Below are 26,031 nucleotides of genomic sequence, written 5' to 3' on the forward strand. Positions count from 1 at the left end.
ACTGTGGCATGTAAATATAGTGTAGATGAAAGACTGTGAGCTGAAGCATCAATCGATGCCTACAGAATGGGAACTCAAGCTCTTTTTGAGAAATAATGCAGAGAGAAAAATGTCAAAGGAACTGTTTCTTTAAAGTTTAATTTTATTTAAAATTTCTTGGTAATTTTTAATGCTCTTGTCGAGGCAGAAAAGGTTTCATGGAAAATATATACATCGGAATGTACAGAATTGGACACGGTCATAATGACCGAACTGGCTGGTTCCAAAGTTCAAAAACAACTGTCCTGTGTACTCTTAGAACCTTCAATTGTTTCATTTGCCAGGAAAGTGTCCAGCTCTCTTTACTATTCCAAATTTGATCACCCAGTGCCAGCCTTAAGCATTCCCATTCCAAGCTTAGTCTGACTGGATGCAGAGGAAAAGCCTTCACTGATCTAAGGAAGCCATCTACACCCAACCATAAACTTGCTAAAGTACTCCTGAATTGTTTAATTTCTTACATCAACCTATTTTTCTGCACAGACTCAATGGGCCGAATGGCCTCCTTCTGTGCTGTAACATTTCCATGATTCTACTAAGATTACCAATTCAGTGTCAATTTGTACCAAATTACAGGCAGTTTTGTGCCAAGTAGGAATTGAGCTGAAGTGACTCAAACATGTTTCAGATAGGGCAGTTACAATGGTGATAGAGGAGACTTTCATGCCATCTGCCTATGCTGGATTTAAATTCAGTTCAAAGCGACACACTATTAAGGATCTCAAGGTTGTACTCTACAAGGGGTGATCTAATTGAGGTGATTAAGATGATTAAAGGATTTGATAGGGTAGATAGAGAGAAACTATTTCCTCTGGTGGAGAAGTCCAGAACAAAGGGCATAATCTTAAAATTAGAGCTAGGCTGTTCAGGGGTGATGCCAGGAAGCACTTCTTCACACAAAGGGTAATGGAAATCTGGAATATTATCCCCCAAAAAGCTGTTGAGGCTGGGGGTCAATTGAAAATTTCAAAACTGAGATCGGTAGATTTTTGTAAGTAAGGGTGTTAGGGATATGGAACCAAGGGTGGTAGATGGAGTTAGGATACAGATTAGCCATGATCTAATTGAATGGCGGAACAGGCTCAAGGGGCTGAATGGCCTACTCCTGTTCCTATGTTTCTATAACCAGTGCATGATCTAACCATTTCTCTTTTGATAGCAGTCTTTTTGAGATAAGATGCTTTTCAAAGAAAGTGAAGTTTGTTTCTTCTCTTCAATGGTTGGTGTCCGAGTAACCCTTTTGCACCTTGCCCAAGAGCAGTGAGTGTCAGTGACCTATCTGATTACAGGGAACATTATCATCCTATCCGGTCCTTACCTGACATTAACACACATGCATTTTCCAGGAGGGATTATCAGGTAGCCATCAGGAGCAAAAATGCCAACGGGTTTTCTTTCTCCTCTGTAGCCCCAAGGACACTGAAGTCAACTGAAACATCTCCATTGCCAACCTGGTGGAGACCAGCAAACTCAATGCAGGTCAGTGATCAAAACTCGGATCCCCTTAATTTACCATGCAGAGCATTTGTTCACTGAGCCATCAGGGAGCTCCACTATTACAGGAACACCATCTCCACAAGGACTGCAGCAATTCAAAAAGAAGTCCATCTGCTTAGGGCCACTCGGGATGGGCATCAAATGTGAACTTGTCATTGTCGCCCATATCCTGAGAATAACTTTTTAAAAATCATATTTTAAACCATCAATAGTCTTCCAAAGGGATATTGCAGGTTTTACATTCCCACATTCTGGTCCTTGTTGTCAGAATTGCCATCATCAAAAACATACTACTTGTTGTTCCATAACCCAAACTTCCTAATAATGCAATCAGACAAAGGCAGGTTAGGGATAATTTTTACTTTGGGCACAGATAGAAGACTGGCAGTTATGGATCAGCTGTCCGTTATACATCCCGCCTGAACTTCCTTTCCGTTGACTTCATAGGTGGGTTGTCTAACAAGCGGCCGATCCACAACCTCCAGATTTCCGCCCACGCCTAAAGTGAAAATGGTCACCTGTCATCCCTCAGACCAGAACTTCCTAATGGGAGCAAGACTAATAAAATCACGCACATCAGTGGCAACTCTTTACAAGGTTATGCCTTATATTTCAAAGGGGCTCCTTCCCCCCGTCCCAACTTCAAAGGCATTGTTACATCAGCCAATTTAAAAGCCTTTCTCCCAAAGCAACATTTTGATAAAAGAGGTAACGGTTATTGAATTTACAAGCAATGATGTTGGTGCCTCTAAGCAAGGAGAACATACTTGCATTATTTTCTAGTCTCCAACAAGTCAGACGGCTATAGGCTTAATCTAGACTTAAGGGAACTATGGCTCCCTCAAGCAGGAAAGTTTCAAGGTTGTTACTATCTCGACAATTATTCAAGAAATCTTTCCAAATGACAAGTCATCCTTGACACACATGAAAGATACATATTTTTATGCTGCAATCCAAAGGCATTACAGAAAATCCCTTTGTTTTAACAAAGTTCAGGAACTAAGTATTGCCTGTTGGCCTAACTTTGGTTGTCATGGTTTTCACAATAGCAGCACAAGTCGATATATAGACCATCTATGCTTGAGTGGTCTGCATATATTTTTATGCTTAGGTGAGTTTACCTCATGAAATTATTGACTAAGGAAGACAGAAGCTAAGTAACAACCAACCCATTCAAAATATTTGTAAAAAGTTCTAAGTAATGCAGGGGACACAATAGCACTGTATACAAATGTGAATTCTTTCTCGTCTTTCATTCAGTGTAATGGAACTCCAGCAGCTTGTGCAATGGAATAGGTCCACCCCTTAGTGAGGGCTCATTCCGTATCTGTGAAGATACCCTAGATATCTCCTTGGTGGCTTGGCCAATATTTATCCTTCAACCAACCACTAAAAACAGATTATCTGGTCATTGTCACATTGCTGTTTGTCGGATCTTGCTGTACACAAATTGGCTGCCGCGTTTCCTACATTACAACAGTGACTATACCTCAAAAAGTACTTCATTGGCTGTAAAATGCTGTGGGACGTCCTGAAGTTGTGAAAGGCACTATAGAAATGTAAGTCCTTTTCTTTCCTTTAACAATACAGATCCAACACCTAATGGGCACAGAAAACATCATGAGAACCTTTTCCTGTTCAATATACCATTTATACAGATATATATATATATGAATGAAATACATTACATTTTTACACAAGCAGTGAATTCCTCACCAACTCAATCACTTTGGGGTAGAGCTGAGATAGTGTGAAACGGGCCATAGCGAGTTGGCGGTCTGTTTTACATCTCCCCCGATTTTTAATACCGGTGATTTTAATGGATGTGAGAGGTGAAGCTATCACTCGTTTTGCACTATTGCACAAAGTTCAGATCTACCCCTTTAAGTGAACACTTTCAAATTAAGTACAGTTGTTCCAGAGCAAATGGACAGAGGAACAATGGACCTGGGCAGTCTTTCATTCCACAAGGAAGAAATGTTACATCAGGTGTTTACTTCCTTTCCATTAATCTTCAAAGTGATTGTGAAAAGGTGAAAACGGACTCGACAAGATTAATTATCGCAGTGTACTAATTGCTTTCCCAAAGAGTCTGTTAAATAACTAATTTTAGCAGAGAGGGCAAGCCAAAGGGAAATAATTACAACTGGCAGTGAAGACTAAGAAGCCAATTACAGCCAAGTCTTCCTCTGTGCAAAAAGATGGGAGGAATCCACATTTTTTTCTTTCTGATGTATGGCCCGCTAACAAAATCTCAGGATTGTGTAGTTTTAAAATGCGGGATTCATAATTATGCAAATTTGTTGATCGTAATGTAAAAAGAACCCCCTGAAATAATGATCCTTTAATGCTTCTCATGCAACTAACGAGCCACTTAAGCCATTTAAATGCTGTTAATCCTGCTGTGGAGCATGCAATATCTGTGGAGAATAGCAATTAAGAAAAAAGGATTTAGTAACGAAGCCTTGGATGCCTCACCACACGGAGGTTTCTGGTAACCCACTGCAGCGGCACAAGTGTGGACAAGCAGAACCCAACCCCCTCCCCCCCTCTTCCCTAGTCTGAAGTCCCTACACCATCCTATGTAGTGTGCCAGATAACATTGCCTGTGGTTCACTGGTGATGTCCTGTGTGCATTCTTCCTTCCTCTGGCAGGTTAACATTGATATATGGGTGTAGCTAAAGCTGAGGGATTCCTGGCAAAAGGGTGAGTATGTCTCGAATTTTAAGGAATGTCCTAATTGCATTCTAGATGCCAAAAAAATGGGAAGCTCATCGTTGGAATTTTGAGTGTGGTGGAATAGAGTATTACACAGAATTACATAGAGTTAGATTGAATCTACAGCACAGAAACAGGCCATTCGGTCTATGCCATTGTTTATGCTCCACACGAGCCTCCTCCCATTCAACTTCATCTAACCTTATCAGAGTATCCTTTCTCGCTCATGTACCTATCTAGCTCCCCGTTAAATGCATCTTTGCTATTCGCCTCAACCACTCCATGTGGTAGCAAGTTCCACATTCTCACCACACCCTGGATAAAGACTTTTCTTCTGAATTCCTTATTGGGTTTATTAGTGACTATCATATATCTATGACCCCTTGTTTTGGATTCCCCCACAAGTGGTAACATCTTCTCTATGTCTACCCTACTTAATTTTAAAGACCTCTATTAGGTCCCCTCTCCGTTTTCTATTTTCTAGAGAAAAGAGCCCCAGCCTATTCCGTCTTTCCTAATAGTTCTTTCAGAACCTTTCAGTTCTGGTATCATCCTTGTAAATCTTTTTTTGCACCTTCTCCAGTGACTCTATAACCATTTTAAGGATTGTGGTGATGGAATAATTTGTATGGCCAGTGAAGTTGCGCGTGCCTGAACACCCGCTTCAGCGGTGCCCACCACAATACGCCTTTGGAAGGCCGAGCGACCCGTAGCCACCCCGACCGAGGGGCTCCAAGGACCTTCTGGGCCAAAGACAAATCATGAATAAAAATTCTTCAGCTCCTAGTGAGACCACAGTCCCACAGGGATCAGTTATCTTACTCTAGACTCGACTATTCCAATGCTCTCCTGGCCGACCTCCCACCTTGCACCCTCCGTAAACTTGGACTCATCTAAAATTTAAAAATTCTCATCCTTGTTTTCAAATCCCTCCCATAGCCTCGCTCCTCCCTAAATCTGTAAGCTCCTCCAGCCCTACAACCCTCCAAGATCCCTGTGTTCGCCCAATTTTGGTCTCTTGCACGTCCCTGATTTGAATCGCTCCACCATTGGCGGCCGTGCCTCCAGCTGCCTAGGCCCTAAGCTTTGGAATTCCCTCCCTAAACATCTCCGTCTCTCTACCTCTCTCTCCTCCTTTAAGATGCTCCTTAAAACCTATCACTTTGACCAAGCTTTTGTGGTGGCAGTATTGATTAAGGAGTACATTGCAGTGTTGGAGAGAGAAGATGTCCTTGAGGGATCATGGACAGAATCTACTTCATTGGAGTTAAGAAACAATAGAGGTGCCATTACACTATTGTGTATTCTATAGGTCACCAACTAGTGGGAAGGATATAGAGGAACAAATTTGTAGGGAAATTACAGAGAGATGCAACAACTATAGAGTAGTGATAATCGGGGACTTCAACTATCCTAATATAGACTAGGATAGCAATAGTAATAGCAAAGAGGGGGAATAATTTCTGAAGTGTTTTCAGGAGAACTTTCCTGATCAGTATGTTTCTGGCCCAACGAGGAAGGAGGCATTGCTGGATCTCGTTCTGGGGAGTGAATTGGGTCAAGTGGAGCAAGTGTCAGTGGGGGAACATTTAGAGAACAGTGATCATAGTATCATAAGGTTTAGATTAGTTATGGAAAAGGACAAGAAGCAATTTAGAGTAAAAATACTTAATTGGAGGAGGGCCAATTTCAGTGGTTTGAGAACAGATCTGGCCCGGGTAAATTGGAATCAAAGATTGTCAGGCAAAACTGTAATTGAACAATGGGTGGCCTTTGATGAGGAGATGGTTTGGGTACAATCTAGGTACATTCCCATCAGGAGGAAAGGTAAGGCAACTAAAGCCAGAGCTCCGTGGATGACGAAAGAGATAGAGAGTAAGATGAAGCAGAAAAAGGGGGCGTATGACAGATATCAAGTTGATAATACAAGTGAGAACCAGGCTGAATATAGAAAAGACTTGCAGCAAAACATAAAAGGGAATCCAAAAGTATTCTATAGGCATATATATAGCAAGCAAGTATTAAGAGGATGGGTGAGGCCAAAAGGAGATCTACGCATGGAGGCAGAGGGCATAGCTGAGGTACTAAACGAACACTTTGCATCTGTCTTTACCAAGGAAGAAGATGCTGCCAATGTCACAGTAAAGGAGGAGATAGTTGAGATAATGGATGGGCTAAAAATTGATAAAGAGAAAGTACTAGAAAGGCTGGCTGTACTTAAAGTAGATAAGTCACCTGGTCTGGATGGGATGCATCCTATGTTGCTGAGGGAAGTAAGGGTGGAAATTGCAAAGGTACTGGCCATAACCTTCCAATCCTCCTTAGATATGGGAGTGGTGCCAGAGGACTGGAGAATTGCAAATGTTACACCCTTGTTCAAAAAAGGGTGTAAGGATAAACCCAGCAACTACAGGCCAGTCAGTTTAACCTCGGTCGTGGGGAAGATTTTAGAAATGATAATCTGGGACAAAATTAACAGTCACTTGGACAAGTGTGGATTAATAAAGGAAAGCCAGCACGGATTTGTTCAAGTCAAATCATGTTTAACTAATTTGATTGAGTATTTTGATGAGGTAACACAGAGGGTTGATGAGGGCAAAGTGGTTGATGTTGTGTATATGGACTTTCAAACGATGTTTGATAAAGTACCACATAATAGGCTTGTCAGCAAAATTGAAGCCCATCGAATAGAAGGGGCAGTGGCAGCATGGATGTGAAAGTGGCTAAGTGACAGTAAACACAGAGTAGTGGTGAACGGTTGTTTTTCAGACTGGAGGAAGGTATACAGTGGTGTTCCCCAGGGGTCGGTACTAGGACCACTGCTTTTTTTGATATACATTAATGACTTTGACTTGGGTGTAGAGGGCACAATTTCAAAATTTGCAGATGACACAAAACTTGGAAGTGTAGTAAACAGTGAGGAGGATAGTGATAGACTTCAAGAGGATATAGACAGACTGGTGGAATGGGCGGACACATGGCAGATGAAATTTAACACAGAGAAGTGTGAAGTGATATATTTTGGCAGGAAGAATGAGGAAAAGCAATATAAACTAAATGGTACAATTCTAAAGGGGGTGCAGGAACAGAGAGATCTGGGGGTATATGTGCACAAATCATTGAAGGTGGCAGGACAGGTTGAGAAACCGGTTAAAAAAGCAAACGGGATCCTGGACTTTATTAATCGAGACATAGAGTACAAAAGTAAGGAAGTTCTGTTGAACCTTTATAAAACACTGGTTGGGTCACTGCTGGAGTACTGAGCCCAATTCTGGGCATTGCACTTTAGGAAGGATGTGAAGGCCTTAGAGAGGGTACAGAAAAGATTTACTAGAATGTTTGCAAGGATGAGGGATGTCAGTTATGTGGATAGACTGGAGAAGCTGGGGTTGTTCTCCTTACAGCAGAGAAGGTTGAGAGGAGATTTGATAGAAGTGTTCAAAATGATGAAGGGTTTAGATAAAGTAAATAAAGAAAAACTGTTCCCGTTGGCGGAAGGGTCAAGAACCAGAGGACACAGATTTAAGGTGATTGGCAAAAGAACCAAAGGCAACTTGAGGAAATACTTTTTTACACAGTGAATGGTTATGATGTGGAAAGTGCTGCCTGAAAGGGTGGTGGAAGCAGATTCAATTGTGGCTTTCAAAAAGGAATTGGATAAATACTTGAAGGTGAAAAATTTTCAGGGCTGTGGGGAAAGAGCGGGGGAAAGGGACTAACTGGATTGCTCTCACAAAGAGCCGGCACGGACTCAATGGGCCGAATGGCCTCCTTCTGTGCTGTAACCATTCTATGGTTCTATGATTCTACCTGTCCTAATACCTCCTTAAGTGGCTCGGTGTAAAATTTTGCTTCATAACGCTCCTGTGAAGTGTCTTGGAACATTTTACGACATTAAAGGTGCTGCATAAATGCACACTGTTGTTGTTGTGGAAAGGGTTTGGGGCCTTTCCAAGGGCCTCAATGAGAGACATGTATGCTATCAGCTGGCATGATCTTGCACTGAGGCCAACGGAAGGCACAGTTTCTGGAAACTCAGCAACCCCTCCAGATGCGCCTGCTTAAATTTAAAGGGGCAGTGTAAACGGAGCCAGATCCCAGTGTGACCAGGTTCCAAAATCCTGTCACCACCCCCACCCCCTCCCCCCCCAAGATGTAAATCTTCCTTTCCTCACTCTCTAACCCCGGGAATCTCAGAGCCACTGTCTAATGGAGAAACGTGTGCAGATTGTAGGTGGGTTATAATGACTATAAATATACAAAGAATTCAATAAACGTAGCACTTTGTCACTGAAAGAATCAATGGCTTCAAAACATACAATTTTTCAGCACAGAAGTGAAACAAGTTAGCAAATCATGTCTGTGCCGGCTCTTTGCTAGATCAATCCAAAACTAATCTAACTGCCCTGCTTGCCATAGCTTTGTATCTTCTTCTGTTGCAAATATTTATCTACCCCTCCCTTGAATAATGCAATGCTCTACCCCCAAATAAACTAGCAGGAAGTGGTAGGTAAAGGGGTACAGGGAATGGAGTTTTTACAATGTGTGCAGGACTCCTTTCTTACCCAGTATGTAAAAAGCCCAACAAGGGAGAAAGCACTGCTGGATCTAATTACGGGAAATGAACCAGAACAGGTCAGAGAAGTAAGTGTAGGGGAACATCTAGGCAATAGCGATCACAACATAATAAGGTTTATGATAAAGATTGAGGAGGACATGAGTAAGACAAAGACCAGAGTAATAAATTGGAAAAAAAAAAGCTGATTTTAAGGGGATGAGAATGGAAGGAGGGAAAATAAACTGGAAAAATTTACTGACAAAGAAATAGAACAGCAGTGGGAAGCATTTAAAATGGTGATCAATAGAGTGCAGGAGAAATTATATCCAATTAAAAAGCAAACTAGCCAGTAATGACACATCATGGATGAATAATGAAATAAGGGCAAAATTGAATGTTAAAAAAAGGGCATACACTAAGTACATTGACAATAAAGGAGAGAATGACAAAAGGGAATACGAAGAGGTTAGGAAAGAAGTCAAAAAATAATAAGGAAAGCAAAGAGGAACTACAAAATTAAATTATCAAGGAATATAAAAAGAAATTGTAAAGCATTCTACAGACACATAAATAAATGGCATCACTACAGTTTATTCGGGAAGCTGAGAATTTCGTGGAAAGCACGTTTCAGGAGGCGGCCATCCCGCAGCTATAGAGAGTTCAGGCAGAGAGGGAATGGGTGACCACCAGGCAGAGTAGGAGGAACAGGTAAGCAGTGCATGAGTCCCCTGAGAGTATGGTACTCACAAACTGCTATTCAATGTTGATACTTCAGGGAAGTCCAGTCATGAGCAAATCCATGGCACCATAGGAGACTCAGCTGCACAGGGGGTCAAAAGAAATGCAATTGTTATAGGGGATTCGATAATCAGGGGGATAGGCAGGCATTTCTGCAACCGCCAACATGAGTCTCGCATGGTGTGTTGCCTCCCTTGTGCCAGGGCAAAGGACATCATTGAGAGGGTGCAGAACATTTTGAGGGGGGAAAAGGAACAGCCAGAAGCCATGGTCCATGTGGGAACCAATGACATAGGAAGGAAAAGGGTCGAAGTCCTGCAGTCAGAGTTTCAGGAGCTTGGGAGGACCTCAAAGGTAGTAATCTCCGGATTGCTGATAGCCTGGTAAGTAAGGTTGGTGAGCTACAGACTCAAGTCACCACATGGGACTATGATATAGTGGCAATAACAGAGACCTGGCTCAAAGAAGGGGAGGATTGGGTACTTAATATTCCTGGCTACAAGGTATTCAGGAAAGATAGAGAAGGAAAGAACGGAGGGGAGTGTGGCAGTATTGATCAAAGAAACTATTATAGCACTGGAAAAAGAATGATGTAGTTGAGGGATCAAAGACAGAATCTATTTGGTTTGAATTAAGGAAAAATAGAGGATCTATTACGCTACTGGATGTAGAGTAGAGACAACCAAATAGTGGGAAGGAGATAGAAACAAATTGTCAGATAAATTACAGAAAGATGCAAGAACCATAGAGTAGTGATAATGGGGGACTTTAATTATCCCAATATAGACTGGGACAGTAACAGTGTAAAGGGCAAAAGGGGGGAGGAATTCCTGAATTGTGTTCAAGAGAACTTTCAGGAACAGTGGGCTTGATTTTCCCGGGAAATTGCAGGTGCATTGGGGGCAAGGGGGCTCCAAAAATCGGGGAAATCTCATTCGGGTTTGGAAGACTGCTCCAACCCGCCGACTTCCGAGTTCCTCACGGACGCACTTGTGTGCACGCGGGCGTCCCGAATCCGGAAGTCCCGCTGGCAATTAAAGAGCCAAATGTACCTCATTGACATACTTGTGACATATTAGGTAGTTGGAATGATTTTTAACTTACCTGGGCAGCTTTCCCACCACTTCTGATTCATGCCTGGTGAAACCAGGTTTGAAGGGCCAAATGAAGCAAAAAGAAACAAAATAAATTAAATAAAAAAGCATTACATGAAGTTAAAACACAAAATCTACATACCTTACCACCCTGTTCCGATGTCCAATGTCTCCCTCTCCGATCTCCCGCTCTTCACCCCCCTGATATTCACCCCGATCTCCACCTCTTCACCCCGCCCGATGTTCACCCCAATCTCCATCTCTTCACCCCCCAATGTCCTCCCAATCTTCTCCTCTCCCCCCAATCTTCCACTCTCTCTCCCCACCCCCCCCCACCCCGATCTTCCATTCCAGTGCTAGATGATGTCTCGCTCTATCTCTTTCTCTCCCCCCCACCCTTGCGTTGCAGCTCCTGATTGCAGCCAGCCTGTCAATCAGGCAGGCTGCTGGGCGCGAAACCCGGAGAGCACGTTAATCACCATCAATTACGATGCGATCGTGTCGGAAACGGTAAGTTTAATTTATGCGGGTTTACCACGCACACCTTCACCACCCCACTGCCAACCCGCCACCATTTCAAAATTGAGCCCTTTGTGTTTTCAACTCAACCAAGAAGGAAACAGTATTGGATCTGGTTGTGGGGCATGAAGTGGGGTAGGAGGAGCATGTTTCAGTGGGGGAGCATTTTGGGAACAGTGATCATAATATCATTAGGTTTAGAAAAGTTATGAAAAAGAACAAGGAACAATCAAATGTAAAAATGCTTAACTGGAGGAGAGCAAATTTCAGTGAGTTAAAAAGGTACCTTGCCCTGGTGGATTGGAATCAAAAATTGGTGGGTGAAAAAGTAATTGAACAATGGGAGGCCTTCACGGAGGAGTTGGTTTGGGTACAGAGTAGACACATCCCTATGAAGGGGAAAGGAAGAGCACCCAAAGCTAGAGCTCCCTGGATGATTAGAGATATAGAGATTCAAATGAAACAGAAAAAGCAGGCTTATGATCAATGTAAGGTTCATAATATAATAGAGAACCAGGCTGAATACAGAAAGTACAGAGGAAATTTATAAAAGGGGATAAGAGGGGCAAAGAGAGAGTATGAGAATAGATTAGCAGCTAACATAAAAGGAAACCAAAAGTCTTTAATAAACATATAAATAGTAAAAGAGTAGTCAAAGGAAGGGTGGGACCAATTAGAGGCAAAAAATTAGATCTTCTTGTGGAGGCAGAGGGCATGACTGAGGCACTAAATGAATACTTTGCATCCGGTCTTCACTAGAGAAGAGGATGTTGTCATTGTAGCAGTGAAGGAGGAGGTAATAGCGACATTGGATAGAATAAATAAAAATAGATAAAGAGGAGGTACTTAAAAGATTGGCAGTATTCAAAGTAGAAAAGTCACCCGGTCCAGATGGGATGCATCCTATGTTACTGAGGGAAGTAAGGGTAGAAATTTCAGAGGCTCTGGCCATAATCTTCCAATCCTCCTTGATTGAATTTTTTGAGGGGTGACTAGGCGTGTGGATGAGGGTAACGCAGTGGATGTGGTATACATGGATTTCAGTAAGGCCTTCGATAAAGTCCCCCACAGGAGACTGGTCAAGAAGGTACGAGCCCATGGAATCCAGGGTGCCTTGGCACTTTGGATACAAAACTGGTTTAGTGGCAGAAGGCAGAGGGTGATGGTCGAAGGTTGTTTTTGTGACTGGAAGCCTGTGGCCAGTGGGGTACCACAGGGATCGGTGCTGGGTCCCTTGCTGTTTGTGGTCTACATTAATGACTTGGATATGAATGTAAAAGGTATGATCAGTAAGTTCGCTGATGATACAAAAATTGGTAGGGTGGTAAATAGCGAGGAGGATAGCCTCAGTCTGCAGGACGATATAGATGGGTTGGTCAGATGGGCGGAACAGTGGCAAATGGAATTTAACCCGGAAAAGTGCGAGGTGATGCACTTTGGAGGGACTAACAAGGCAAGGGAATACACAATGAATGGGAGGACCCTAGGCAAGACAGAGGGTCAGAGGGATCTTGGTGTGCAAGTTCACAGATCCCTGAAGGCGGCGGAACAGGTAGATAAGGTGGTAAAGAAGGCATATGGGATACTTGCCTTTATTAGCCGAGGCATAGAATATAAGAGCAAGGAGGTTATGATGGAGCTGTATAAAACACTGGTTAGGCCACAGCTGGAGTACTGTGTGCAGTTCTGGTCGCCACACTACAGGAAGGATGTGATCGCTTTGGAGAGGGTGCAGAGGAGATTCACCAGGATGTTACCAGGGCTGGAGCGCTTCAGCTATGAAGAGAGACTGGGAAGATTGGGTTTGTTTTCCTTGGAGCAGAGGAGGCTGAGGGGGGACATGATTGAGGTGTACAAAATGATGAGGGGCACAGATAGGATGGATACTAAGGAGCTTTTTCCCTTCGTTGAGGGTTCTATAACAAGGGGACATAGATTCAAGGTAAAAGGCGGGAGGTTTAGAGGGGATTTGAGAAAGAACTTTTTCACCCAGAGGGTGGTTAGAGTCTGGAACTCACTGCCTGAAAGGGTTGTGGAGGCAGGAACCCTCACAACATTCAAGAAGCATTTGGATGAGCACTTGAAATGCCATAGCATACAAGGCTACGGACCAAATGCTGGAATATGGGATTAGAGTAGACAGGGCTGATGGCCGGCGCGGACACGATGGGCCGAAGGGCCTCTATCCGTGCTGTATAACTCTATGACTATGACTCTATATGGGGATGGTGCCGGAGGATTGAAGGATTGCAAATGCAACACCGCTTTACAAAAAAGGGGAGAGGGATAAACCCAGCAATTACAGGCCAGTCAGCCTAACATCGGTGGTGGGGAAACTTTTAGAGACAATAATCCGGGACAAAATTAATTGGCACTTGGAAAAGTATAGGCTAATAAATTAAAGTCAGCACGGATTTGTTAAAGGAAAATCCTGTTTGACTAACTTGATTGAGTTCTTTGATGAAATAATGGAAAGGTTTGATGAGGGTAATGCAGTTGATGTATATATGGACTTTCAAAAGGCATTTGATAAAGTGCCACATAATAGACTTGTTAGCAAAATTAAAACCCATGGGATTAAAGGGACAATGGCAGCGTGGATATAAAATTGGCTAGGGGACAGAAAGCAGAGTGTAGTGGTGAACGGTTGTTTTTCAGACTGGAGGGAAGTATACAGTGGTGTTCCCCAGGGGTCAGTATTAGCACCATTGCTCTTTTTGATAGATATTAATAACCTGGACTTGGGTATAGAGGGTATAATTACAAAGTTTTCAGATGACATGAAACTCGGAAATATAGTAAACAATGTGGAGGATATTAACAGTCTTCAGGAGGACGTAAACAGACTGCTGAAATGGGCAGACACTTAGCAGATGAAATTTAACACAGAGAAGTGCGAAGTGATGCATTTTGGTAGGAAGAATGAGGAGAGGCAATATAAACTAAATGGTACAATTTTAAAGGGGGTGCAGGAACAGGGAGACCTGGGGGTGCAAATATACAAATCTTTGAAGGTGGCAGGACAAGTTGAGATGGCTGTTAAAAAAGCATGCGGGCTTTATTAATAGAGGCATAGAGTACAAAAGCAAGGATGCTATGCTAAACCTTTATAAAACACTGGTTAGGCTGCAGCTGGGGTATTGTGTTCAATTCCGGGCACCACACTTTAGGAAGGATGTCAAGACCTTAGAGAGGGTGCAGAAGAGATTTATTAGAGTGGGACCAGGGATGAGGGACATCGGTTATGTGGAGAGACTGGAGAAGCTGGGGTTGTTCTCCTTAGAACACAGAAGGTTAAGGGGTCATTTGATAGACGTGTTCAAAATCATGAATGATTTTGACAGAGTAAACAAGGAGAAACTGTTTCCAGTGAGAGAGCGGAGCTCAGGATCGTCGATAAAAGGAAAAGTGAGAGAGGAGATCGAGAGCAGGGTGCGGGAGAGAGGTGAAAGAACACCTAAAGTGACGTCAGCATAAGGGAAGGAGCTGATTGGTGAGTAGCTGGTGAGTGTTTTTTTTTGAAGTCTTTAAGTTTATTTTTGTTACCTTTAGTTAATAATATAATAAATAGAGGCATGGCAAGGAAACTCAGACCCATCGAATGTGCATCTTGTGCCATGTGGGAATTCCAGGGCACTTCCTGTGTCCTGGACAACCACAGGTGCAGGAAGTGTCATCAGCTGGCGGAGCTCGAACTCCGGGTTTCGGAGCTTGAGCAGCAGCTGGCGTCACTGCAGTGCATCCATGAGACTGAGATCAACGTGGATAGCACGTTTCAGGAGGTGGTCATCCCACAGTTTAAGAAAGTGCAGGCAGAGAGGGACTGGGTGACTGCCAGACAGACAAGGAGGAGCAGGGAGGTAGTGCAGGAGTCCCCTGAGGGCATCTCGCTCTCTAACCAGTATTCAGTTCTGAATAATGGTGGTGGAAGAGGGTTCCGATGAGGGGTGCAGCCAGAGCCAAGACCATAGCACATGGGTGGCTCAGCTGTACAGGGAGAGAGGAGAATAGTCAGGACAGCAAAAGTGATAGGGGATTCTATAGTTAGGGGAACAGAGAGGTGTTTCTGCAGCCGCAGACGTGATTTCAGTATGGCATGTTGCCTCCCTGGTGCCAGGGTCAAGGATGTCACTGAACATCTGCAGAACATTCTGGAGGGGGAGTGTGAACAGCCAGAGGACATGGTCCATGTTGGTACCAATGACATAGGTAGAAAGAGGGATGAGGTCCTGCAGGCAGATTTTAAGGTGTTGGGAAAGAGATTAACAAGCAGGACCTCAAAGGTAGTATTCTCCGGATTACTCCCAGTGCCACACATTAGTAAGTATAGAAATAGGAGGATAGGGCAGCGTGGCTGGAGAGCTGGTGCAGGAGGGAGAGCTTTAGATTCCTGGGGCATTGGGACCAGTTCTTGGGAAGATGGGACCTGTACAGGCCGGACGGGCTGCATCTCAACGGAGCTGGGACCAATGTCCTCACGGGGAGGTTCGCTGGTGCTGTGGGGGGGTGGGGTTTTAAACTAATTTGGAAGGGGGATGGGCACCAGGATGTAGCATTGGAAAGGAGAAACAAAGAGTACAAAGGATAATGGGGAAAGATAGCACCAGAGCAAGAAATAGTACAGTATTAGGTTGGATCAGACTAAGAGAGAGTACAAGAAGGTCTAAGATTGGTTTAGTGCATGTGTGTAAATGCACGAAGCGTGGTAAACAAGGTTGGTGATGCAAATAGCCACATGGGAATATGATGTCGTGGTGATAACAGAGACCTGGCTCAAAAAAGGGCAGGATTGGGTACTAAATATTCCTGGATATAAGGTGTTCAGGGAAGATAGGGAAGGAAAGAAAGGAGGGGGGTGGCAATATTGATTAAGGAGAATATTGCAGTACTGGAGAGAAAGGATGTCCTGGAGGGTCAAGGATAGAATCTATTTGGTTAGAGTTAAGAAACAAAAGATATGACATTACACTACTGGGTGCATTCTATAGGCCACCAACTAGTGGGAAGGATATAGAGGAGCTAATTTGCAGGGAAATTACAGAGTGGTGCAAAAGCCTTAGAGTAGTGATAACTGGGGACTTCAACTATCCTAATATAGACTGGGATAATAATAGTGTAAGGGGCAAAGAGGGGGAGGAATTTTTGAAGTGTGTTCAGGAGAGATTTCTTGACCAGTACATTTCCAGCCTAACAAGGAAGGAGGCATTGCTGGACTTGGTTCTAGGGAATGAGGCGCGCCAAGTGGAGCAGGTGTCAGTGGAGGAACATTTAGGGAACAGTGATCATAGTATCATAGTGTTTAAAATAGCCATGGAAAAGGCCATGGACCATTCTAAAGTGAAAATACTCAATTGGAGGAGGGCCAATTTCAATGGGATGAGAACAGATCTGGCCCGGGTAAATTGGAATCAAAGATTGGCAGGCTAAACTGTAATTGAACAATGGGTGGCCTTTGAGGAGGAGATGGTTCAGGTACAGTCTAGGTACATTCCCACGAGGAAGAAAGGTAGGGCAACTAAAGCCAGAGCTCCCTGGATGAAAAAAGAGATAGAGAGTAAGATGAAGCAGAAAAAGGGGTCATATGACAGGTCTCAGATTGATAAAACAAGTGAGAACCAGACTGAATATAGAAAGTTCAGAGGGGAAGTGGAAAAGGAAATACGAGGGGCAAAGAGAGAGTATGAGAATAGACTGGCGGCCAACATAAAAGGTAATCTAAAAGTCTTCTCTAGGCATGTAAACAGTCAACGGGTAGTAAGAGGAGTGGTGGGACCGTTTAAGGACCAAAAAGGAGATCTATGCATAGAGGCAGAGGGCATGGCCAAGATACTGAATGATTGCTTTGCATCTGTCTTTAACAAGGAAGAAGATGCTGCCAGAGTCCTAGTAAAAGAAGATGTAGTTAAGATATTGGATGGGCTGAAAATTGATAAAGAGGAGGTACAAGAAAGGCTAGCTGTACTTAAAGTAGATAAGTCACCCAGTCCGGATGGGATGCATCCTAGGTTGCTGAGGGAAGTAAGGGTGGAAATTGTGGAGGTGCAGGCCATAATCTTCCAAACATCCTTAGATATGGGGGTGCCAGACTGGAGAAATGTAAATGTTACATCCTTGTTCAAAAAAGGGTGTAAGGATAAACCCAGCAACTACAGGCCAGTCAGCTTAACCTCGGTGGTGGGGAAACAATAATTTGAGACAGAATTAGCAGTCACTTGGACAAGGGTAGATTGATTAGGGAAAGCCAGCACAGATTAGTTAAAGGCAAATCATGTTTAACTAACCTGGTAGAGTTTTTGATGAGGTAACAGAGAGGGTAGATGAGGGCAATGCAGTTGATGCGGTGTATATGGACTTTCAAAAGGCATTTGATAAGGTGCCGAATAATAGGCTTGGAATAAAAGGGGCAGTAGCAACATGGATACAGAATTGGCTAAGTGACAGGAAACAGAGAAGTGGTGAACGGTTATTTTTCAGACTGGAGCGAAGTGTACAGTGGTGTTCCCCAGGGGTCGCTACTAGGATCCTTGATATTGCTTTTCTTGATATATATTAATGACTTGTACTTGGGTGTACAGGGCACAATTTCCAAATTTGCAGATGACACAAAACTTGGAAGTGTAGTGAACAGTGAGAAGGATAATGAGAGACTTCAAGAGGATATATACAGGTTGATGGCATGGGCGGACACGTGGCAGATGAAATTTAACGCAGAAAAATGCGAGATGATACATTTCAGTAGGAAGGTTGAGGAGAGGCAATATAAACTAATGGGCACAATTCTAAAAGGGTACAGAAACAGAGAGATCTGGGGGGTGTATGTGCACAAATCATAGGGCAGGTTGAGAAAGCGGTTAAAAAAGTATACGGGATCCTGGGCTTTATAAATAGAGGCATTGAGTAAAAAAGCAAGGAAGTCATGATGAACCTTTATAAAACACTGGTTGAACCACAACTGGAGTATTGTGTCCCGTTCTGGGCACCACACTTTAGGAAAGATGTAAAGACCTTAGAGAGAATGCAAAAGAGATTTACTAGAATGATTCCAGGGATGAGGGACTTTAGGTATGTAGATAGACTGGAGAAGCTGGGGTTGTTCTCCTTGGAACAGAAAAGTTTGCGAGGAGATTTGATAGACGTATTCAAAATCATGAAGGGTCTAGACAGAATAGATAGAGAGAAACTGTTCCCATTGGTGGAAGGGTCAAGAACCAGAGGACATAGATTTAAGGTGATTGGCAAAAGAGCCAAAGGTGAAATGAGGAAAAGCTTTTTTATACTGCGAGTGGTTGGGATCTAGAATGCACTGCCCAAGGAGATGGTGGAGGCAGATTCAATCATGGCTTTAAAAAGGAAAAAATTTGCAAGGCTGCGGGGATAGGGCGGAGGAGTGGGACTAGCTGGATTGCTCTTGCATAGAGTTGGCATGGACTCAATGGGCCGAATGGCGTCCTTCCGTGCTGTAACCTTTCTATGATTCTATGGTTCAGTGGCACCAGGGTTGAAAATCAGAAGACACAGATTTAAGATGATCGGCAAAAGAGCCAGAGGCGATATGAGGAAACATTTTTTTACACAGCGAGTTGTAATGATCTGGAATGCGCTGCCTGAAAAGGTGGTGGAAACAGATTCAGTGACAACTTTCAAAATGGAATTGGATAAATACTTGAAGGGAAAATATTTACAGGGCTATGGAGAAAAAGCAGGCAAGTGGGGCTAATTTGAGAGCTCTTTCAAAGAGATGGCACAGGCACAATGGGCCGAATGGCCTCCTCCTGTGCTGCACCTACTATGATGCTATGATAACAAAAGTAAAATCAGAATAGGGATAGGGCCACTAAGGGATACACACGATAAACTCACAGGTAATGACAGCGAAATGGCAGAAATATTAAATAATTACTTTTCCTCAGCATTTACCAGGGAGACTAATATGGTGGGCATAATATTAGAAGAAGAGATCAAAAAAGGTATAAAGACATTTAAGACAGAAAGGGTGGAGATAATTGATAAACTAATCAAACTGATAGCAGATAAAACCCCTGGTCCAAATTGATTGCATCCACGCATATCAAAAGAATTTGGGAAAAGATAGCAGAGGCACTATTATATATATTAAAAAATTCATTAGAAATGGGAATAGTGCCAGAGGACTTGCGGACAACTAATGAGATTCCTGTATTTAAAAAGGGTAATAGAACCAGTCGAGAGAACTATAGACCAATTAGCACGGATTTCAAAAGGGAAAGTCATGCTCGACCAACCTTGTTGAATTCTTTGAAGAAGTAACAGAAATGGTGGACAAGGGTAATGTGGTAGATGTAATATATTTGGATTTTCAAAAGGCCTTTGATAAGATACCGCATAGTAGACTCATGACTAAGGTCAGAGCATGGACAAGTAGCAGAATGGATAGCAAGCTGGCTACTCAACAGAAAACAGAGAGTAGGAGTTAAAGGTAGTTACTCACACTGACAAAAGGTGGGAAGTGGGGTTCCACAAGGATCAGTGCTGGGACCACTGTTGTTCACCATTTACATAAATGATTTGGACTCGGGAATCGGAAGTCCAATTTCAAAATTTGCAGACGGTTCCAAATTGGGGGTTTAGTTAATACAGAGGAGGACTGTGACAAAATACAGGAAGACATTAATAAACTTGCAGAATGGTGGCAAATTAATTTCAATATAGATAAGTGTGAGGTGGTACATTTTGGTAGGAAGAATAAGGAGGCCACATACTCCTTGGAAAATAAGAGTCTAAATGGGGTAGAGGAGCAGAGAGATCTGGGGATACAGATACACAAATCATTAAAAGTAGTGTCACAGGTTAATAGGGCCATAAAAAAACCAAACCAAGCACAGGGGTTCATTTCTAGAGGGATAGAATTGAAAAGCAGGGAAGTTATGTTAAACTTGTATAGAACTTGGTTAGTTCACACTTGGAGTACTGTGAACAGTTCTGGTCTCCATATTATATAAAAAAATAGAGGCTACACCCACCAATGCTGGTTGTTACAGGGACCCCAATGAAATCCCAAAGGAAATGCAATCCACCCTCCCCCACCAAGATGACGCCCCTTGGAACATGAAACTGCAAACACTAACAGACTAAGACCACATATCCGCGACAACTGTCACACATTACCTGTCCCGCTAACGCCATCCTACCCTGAAATGTAGGAACCCCCACACAACAGCCAAATGACGTGCACTGCAGGCTCCCCGGGCCTACCAACATGCAGAGCACCCTCTGATCACCTCTTCACACTGGACAACAGACTGGGCCAGGCATTGATCAAAGCCCACAAAACACCAGCCCCCAATCAACAGATCCAGACCACCACAGAACCTTTGTAACAGGCGTGGCACAACTTCTAGACCAAGGAGATATCAATGTCCCGAGCAAGAACTAAGGGATACCTGTGGCTTCAGGGCCTCCATATATCTATCTTTAGAAAGCTGTCCCCTGAACTCCTGTGGGAATGGTAGGCCTTTGATGAAGCCTTGTCCACTGAAATCAAGGAATTCAGTGTCGAATACTTTATTCTGCCGCACTCAAAATTCTAACGCTGAGCTTCCCGTTCTCTTTTGACATCTAAAATGCAACGAGGACATTCCTTACAATTAGAAACATATCCACCCTTTTGCCGGGAACCCTTCAGCTTTCCCCTACACCCATATAGCAATGTTAACCTGCCAGAGGAAGGGAGAATACACACAGGACATCACCAGCGAACCATGGGCAATGCTATTGTCCCCCTCTCATGGGCACTGACACACCACAAAGGCTCCTACAGCAATGCCCCATACAAACTCCACTAATTTCACACCTTCTTATCAGACAACTGCTAGACAGGCTATGGACAGAAGGGCATTCTCTCAAATGTATTCTGGTCATGTCCACACATCGAATCATTCTGAGCAGGCATCTGTGAGATCGGAAGGACCATGACTGGCTTTGAATGTTAAAACACCAGTCCAGTGCTTGCTCGATCTAACCATTGATGACTTGGGGCCAATCACAACAAACCCAATACAAGGAGGCTACCAGCTGTAGGAAAGTGCTGTTCACATTGCTGATGAACACGTGGGGCTTTTCCTGAGCAGAATGACTGACGTTGATCCTTAAGTTTCCACCTCCCACCAACTTCCTGCAAGGCCCAAAGTCATAGACAACCTCCCCCCAAATGTTAATTCACTTATTTAAAAAAAAAGAATCAGCTGGATAAACATCTAGTCGGAAACAGGATTGCAATTTACAGTAATAAGAATAGACTGAAACGATCAGATGTTCTACGTGAGACAATGGTTCCTGCGTTTCGAGGAAAAGCAAAGTGTTTGAGTGTCATGTGGGGAGGGGCTGATGGCAAATGAATATTGAAGAACTGGAATGCTGGGTAGAGGGGCATTTATGTCGAACTTTTCTTCAAGAGATTAAATGGGCGGGTGGAGTGCACAATGGGGTAGATTTTAGACGGTCTGTTAAAGGAGCAACCTTGTCAGGCTTAATAACCCTTTCTAGTTCCACATGTTTGATTTCCTAAATTTATAACCTTAGAATGTAACTTAAATATTCACCTTTTTGAATATCATAAGCGTTAGACAGGTTAGCTTGTTACAATTGATAAGATCTTTCCCAAAGCCTTGTCTTTAGTGGAGTGATTCTCCTATTAAGACTTAAACATTATTCATAATTACCAATTTAAATGTTTATACAAGACAAATCTCTTATGAACCTGTCTGCGTTTAAGAATTTTAATGATCTTACATATCACAGGGACAATAACTTCCTGATAACAATTTGACAAAAGAAAGGGAAATTTGGCTTTAAATGGTTTCCATTTTAACTCTTGGACCGCCAATATAAATTTGTACATTTCTGAAACTAATTTATTTCAGTATTAAGATTCAAATAATTAGGGCTATAATTAAAGTCATTTTTCTTTGTTTCAGACCAGAGGTATTCAGTTTTTTTGCCCCCACTCTGGATTCTTACAGAAGATATCGGGCCGGAATTTGCTGTTAGTTAGACATTTTCCTGCACCCTTCAGCTCAAAGATATTTTGCCCTGTAAATTGCTGGAAATGTGAGCTGATAACGGGGCAGCTGGGACCTTGGTGAATAACGGGGCCAACAGTCTATCTCCTTAATCAATGAGATTTAAGGATTAAGAAAAAAGCAGAGGAAGGACTAAGAAGGAAATAGGGTGAATTAGATTCAAATCAGGTACCGTAAGAGAAATGAAGAGAGGGAAAGAAAGATTGGATTAAGAGAGAGAGAAAAAAGAGAGAAAAAGGAAAAGTAAGATTTTTAAAAAAATTTTAAAGCTGACATTTTAAGAATCTGTAACAATTCACTACCTGAAAGACTGAGATGCCACATTTTTAATTGTTCACTTTCTGGGCCAAAGAGGTAGATTGGCAGTAATTAACAATTATCGCACCATTAAAAGGCTACTTATGCTTTTAATTACTAGACTTAACTTTCTGTGGCAAGTTTAATGGGCAATTAATGTGCAAATGCAGCAACTTCGTGAAACTCTTGGGGAGGTTAATCATAGAATCATAGAAAGGTTACAGCACGGAAGAATGCCATTCAGCCCATCAAGTCCATGCCAGCTCCATGCAAGAGCAATCCAGCTAGGCCCACTCCCCCAGCCTTTCCCCATAGCCTTGCAATTTTTTTCCTTTCAAGTACTTATCCAGTTTCCTTTTGAAGACCATGATTGAATCTGCCTCCACCAGCCTCTCGGGCAGTGCATTCCAGATCCTAACATCTTGCTGTGTAAAAAAGTTTTTCCTCATGTCACCTTTGGTTCTTTTTCCAACTACCTTAAAGGGTTAAGGGCAAGAAATCTAGTGGGTCTGCCATTTCTTAAAGTCAGCCTGCACCACTTAAAGGGAAGGTAGAGTTTTCATCGGTGGTGCATGTTATTTATTCGCAATTGTAAAATGAACCACATTGAACCAGTTTCTTGGTGTGTCCTGTTTCATTGGATTGGTGTTTGTTTGACCATGCCTAGTGAAGTGATAACAATACCCACGCTGGTGTTGAATTTGAGGGCGTTCATCTGGAAAATGTAAGGTTTGTGTCCAATGTTAGGAGGAGGGGCTGTTGATGCGAGGTGGGGGGAGGGATGATTCAACCAAAGCATTCCTGAAAGGAAAAAATTTGCAAGGCTACGGAGAAAGGGTGGAGGAGTGGGCCTAGCTGGATGGCTCTTGCGTGGAGCTGGCATGGACTCAATGGGCTGAATGGCCTTCTTCCGTGCTGTAACCTTTCTATGATTCTATGATTAACCTCCCCATGAGTTTCACGAAGTTGCTGCATTTGCACATTAATTGCCCATTAAACTTGCCACGGAAAGTTAAGTCGAGTAATTAAAAGCGTAAGTAGCCTTTTAATGATGCAATAATTGCAGTAAAGCTCTCACATCTGGCAGGATGGGTGGCCCATCCTCTTCCTCAGCATCATGCTGTTCTGCCTGCTCTGGTGCCTCCACTTCTCCTTCCTCAGGTGGCTTTAAGGCTTTCCACCTTTGCAGGGCAAAGTTATAGAGCATCCATCAAACAACAACTTTGGTGACTCTCTCACGGTTTTTATTTCAGGACTCTTCTGGGCTTATCCAGACAGTGGAACCTCTCTGTTTTAAGATGCCAATTCTTTGCTCAATCAGAGCTTGAGTAGAGGCCTGGCTCTCATTGTAGCGTTCTTCTGTGTCTTTGGTCGGGTTCCTGACAGGTGTCATGAGCCACTGGCTCAGCGGATACCCCTTGTCCCTAAGCAGCCAACCTAACACCTGACGGTCTGGTAAGAAGAGAGGCAGTATCAAGAATTGGCACAGGATGATTGCACCATGCCAGGAAGCTGGGCAAGAACCTGCAAGATGCACTGCCTGTCATCACACACCATCTGAATGTTGAATGAGTGGAGCCCTTCCTGTTCATTTATAGAATCATAGAAGTTTACAACATGGAAACAGGCCCTTCGGCCCAACATGTCCATGTCGCCCAGTTTATACCACTAAGCTAGTCCCAATTGCCTGCAATAGAATCATTTATACCCTGGGTTCTTCACATGGAGCACGTAGGGTGCAGTCAATTGTTCCCTGCAACTACGGGAGTAAGGCTGCCATCCTGGCGAAGCCCAGAGCTCTGCCTTCCTGCTTTGCGGCTTCTACGGGAAAAGTGATGTCTCGCTTAGCGAGGAGCGCATCGGTGACCTGCTTAATGCAGCAATACACTGCAAATGTAGCTGCTTGTTGCCATCTGGAAGGACACTGAGAGGTGGGAATTCAGGGCAACAGTCACCTTTATAGCCACAGGCATTGATGTGCGTGCCCTCGTACTAGGCTGCAGTTGGTGCTCTAAAAGGTTTTTTGTTTATAAATTTTCGGGGTGTGGGCGTCACTGGCCCGTCATTTAATGCCCGTCCCTAGTTGCCCTAGAAAGCTGGTGGTGGGCCTTCTTCATGATCCCTGGGTTTTTTTTGATACGACTGAGTGATTTGTTAGGCCACATCTGGGGGCAGTTAAGAGTCAACCACGTCGGTGTGGGACTGGAGTCATATATAGGCCAGACCCAGGTATTATGTGACAGTCAAGGTTTGATACTTTGATCATTGAACATTCTATTGCAGCACCATCTACAAGTGTCACCGGAAATTGCATAAAATGCAGGCACTTTTGTCATGAGGTTTCCCACGAGATAGTTTCCATTGGAGTTTTCAATGGATTGTGCGTGTCCTACATAACAAATTTAATATACTATAGATAGCTAAGTAAGATACGTGAAACTTTTCATTCAAAGAATGATGAAGCCTTAAGGTAAATAAGGACTTTAGCAATGAGAGGATGTTTTGTCAAATGAGGCCTGAGATCTTAAATACCCTTTCTTTTGTATTAACGTGTACATTTTATACGAAACAAATTAAGAATAAAAATTCGAATGAAATGCTCAGAATTCCACATGGGTGTCTATTCGTATTCTGTTGACGTAAACCTCTCTCCTCAGTACCGTAGAGCTCATGTTATTCCATTTCTGAGGATGAGCCACTGGGTATTTAAAACTAGATTAGGAGACTAATTCCTTTGTCATATTTCGACTTGATTGCTATTATGGGACTTCTTTGCTGAAGTAAGCACAGCAACTGAGATCCCCATAGATTTTCATCAAACATGACAGATAGACGTGTGATAATTATCAAATTATACACTGAGCTGCACGACCCCAAATACAAGCTTTAGAAAAATATGGATTGGCACCTGTCAATAAATCTTTTTAGAAGTGTGGAACTAGCAAGTAATCATTAGGTATTAAGTACCGTATTTACAAAGATTATTACTTACCATAAGAAAGCATGTAGTCACCAAGATAGCCTTGGTGCTTCAAAACATCTTGCTTGGATATTTTGTCTCTTCTTGGGCTCTTGTTATTACTGACACTGTTGCTAACTACATTTTGGAGTAGCCGCTTTTGGTTATGTCAGTCAACCTCACTGTTAGTCAATGGAAAATATGTCCTAACCAGTGAGCTCAGTTTGATTCAATAATAGGATGACAGAAAATCAATTGCTAATAATTAAAAAGAAAAATGTGAGGAGATTGCAGTTATTCAAACAGCAGAGAATGAAGACTGAGTGGACTGATATGTGAGTACACGGTCCTTTCACCTCTGGGATTTGGGCTCATTTCAGCCCAGATTGTTACGATGAAGGTGTCCTTTCAGCCAGCAATAAAGGTCTTAATTAAATGAGTTTGTGCAGTCTCCATGTCATTCGTGGTGGCATGATTCCATAATAGACTTGGGCCTTTCATGACTTCAGGACGTCCCAGAGTGCTTTACAGCCAATGAAGTACTTTTGAAGTGT

The sequence above is a fragment of the Heptranchias perlo genome, chromosome 3 (genome assembly GCF_035084215.1).
Source record: "Heptranchias perlo isolate sHepPer1 chromosome 3, sHepPer1.hap1, whole genome shotgun sequence".
NCBI lineage: Eukaryota > Metazoa > Chordata > Chondrichthyes > Hexanchiformes > Hexanchidae > Heptranchias > Heptranchias perlo.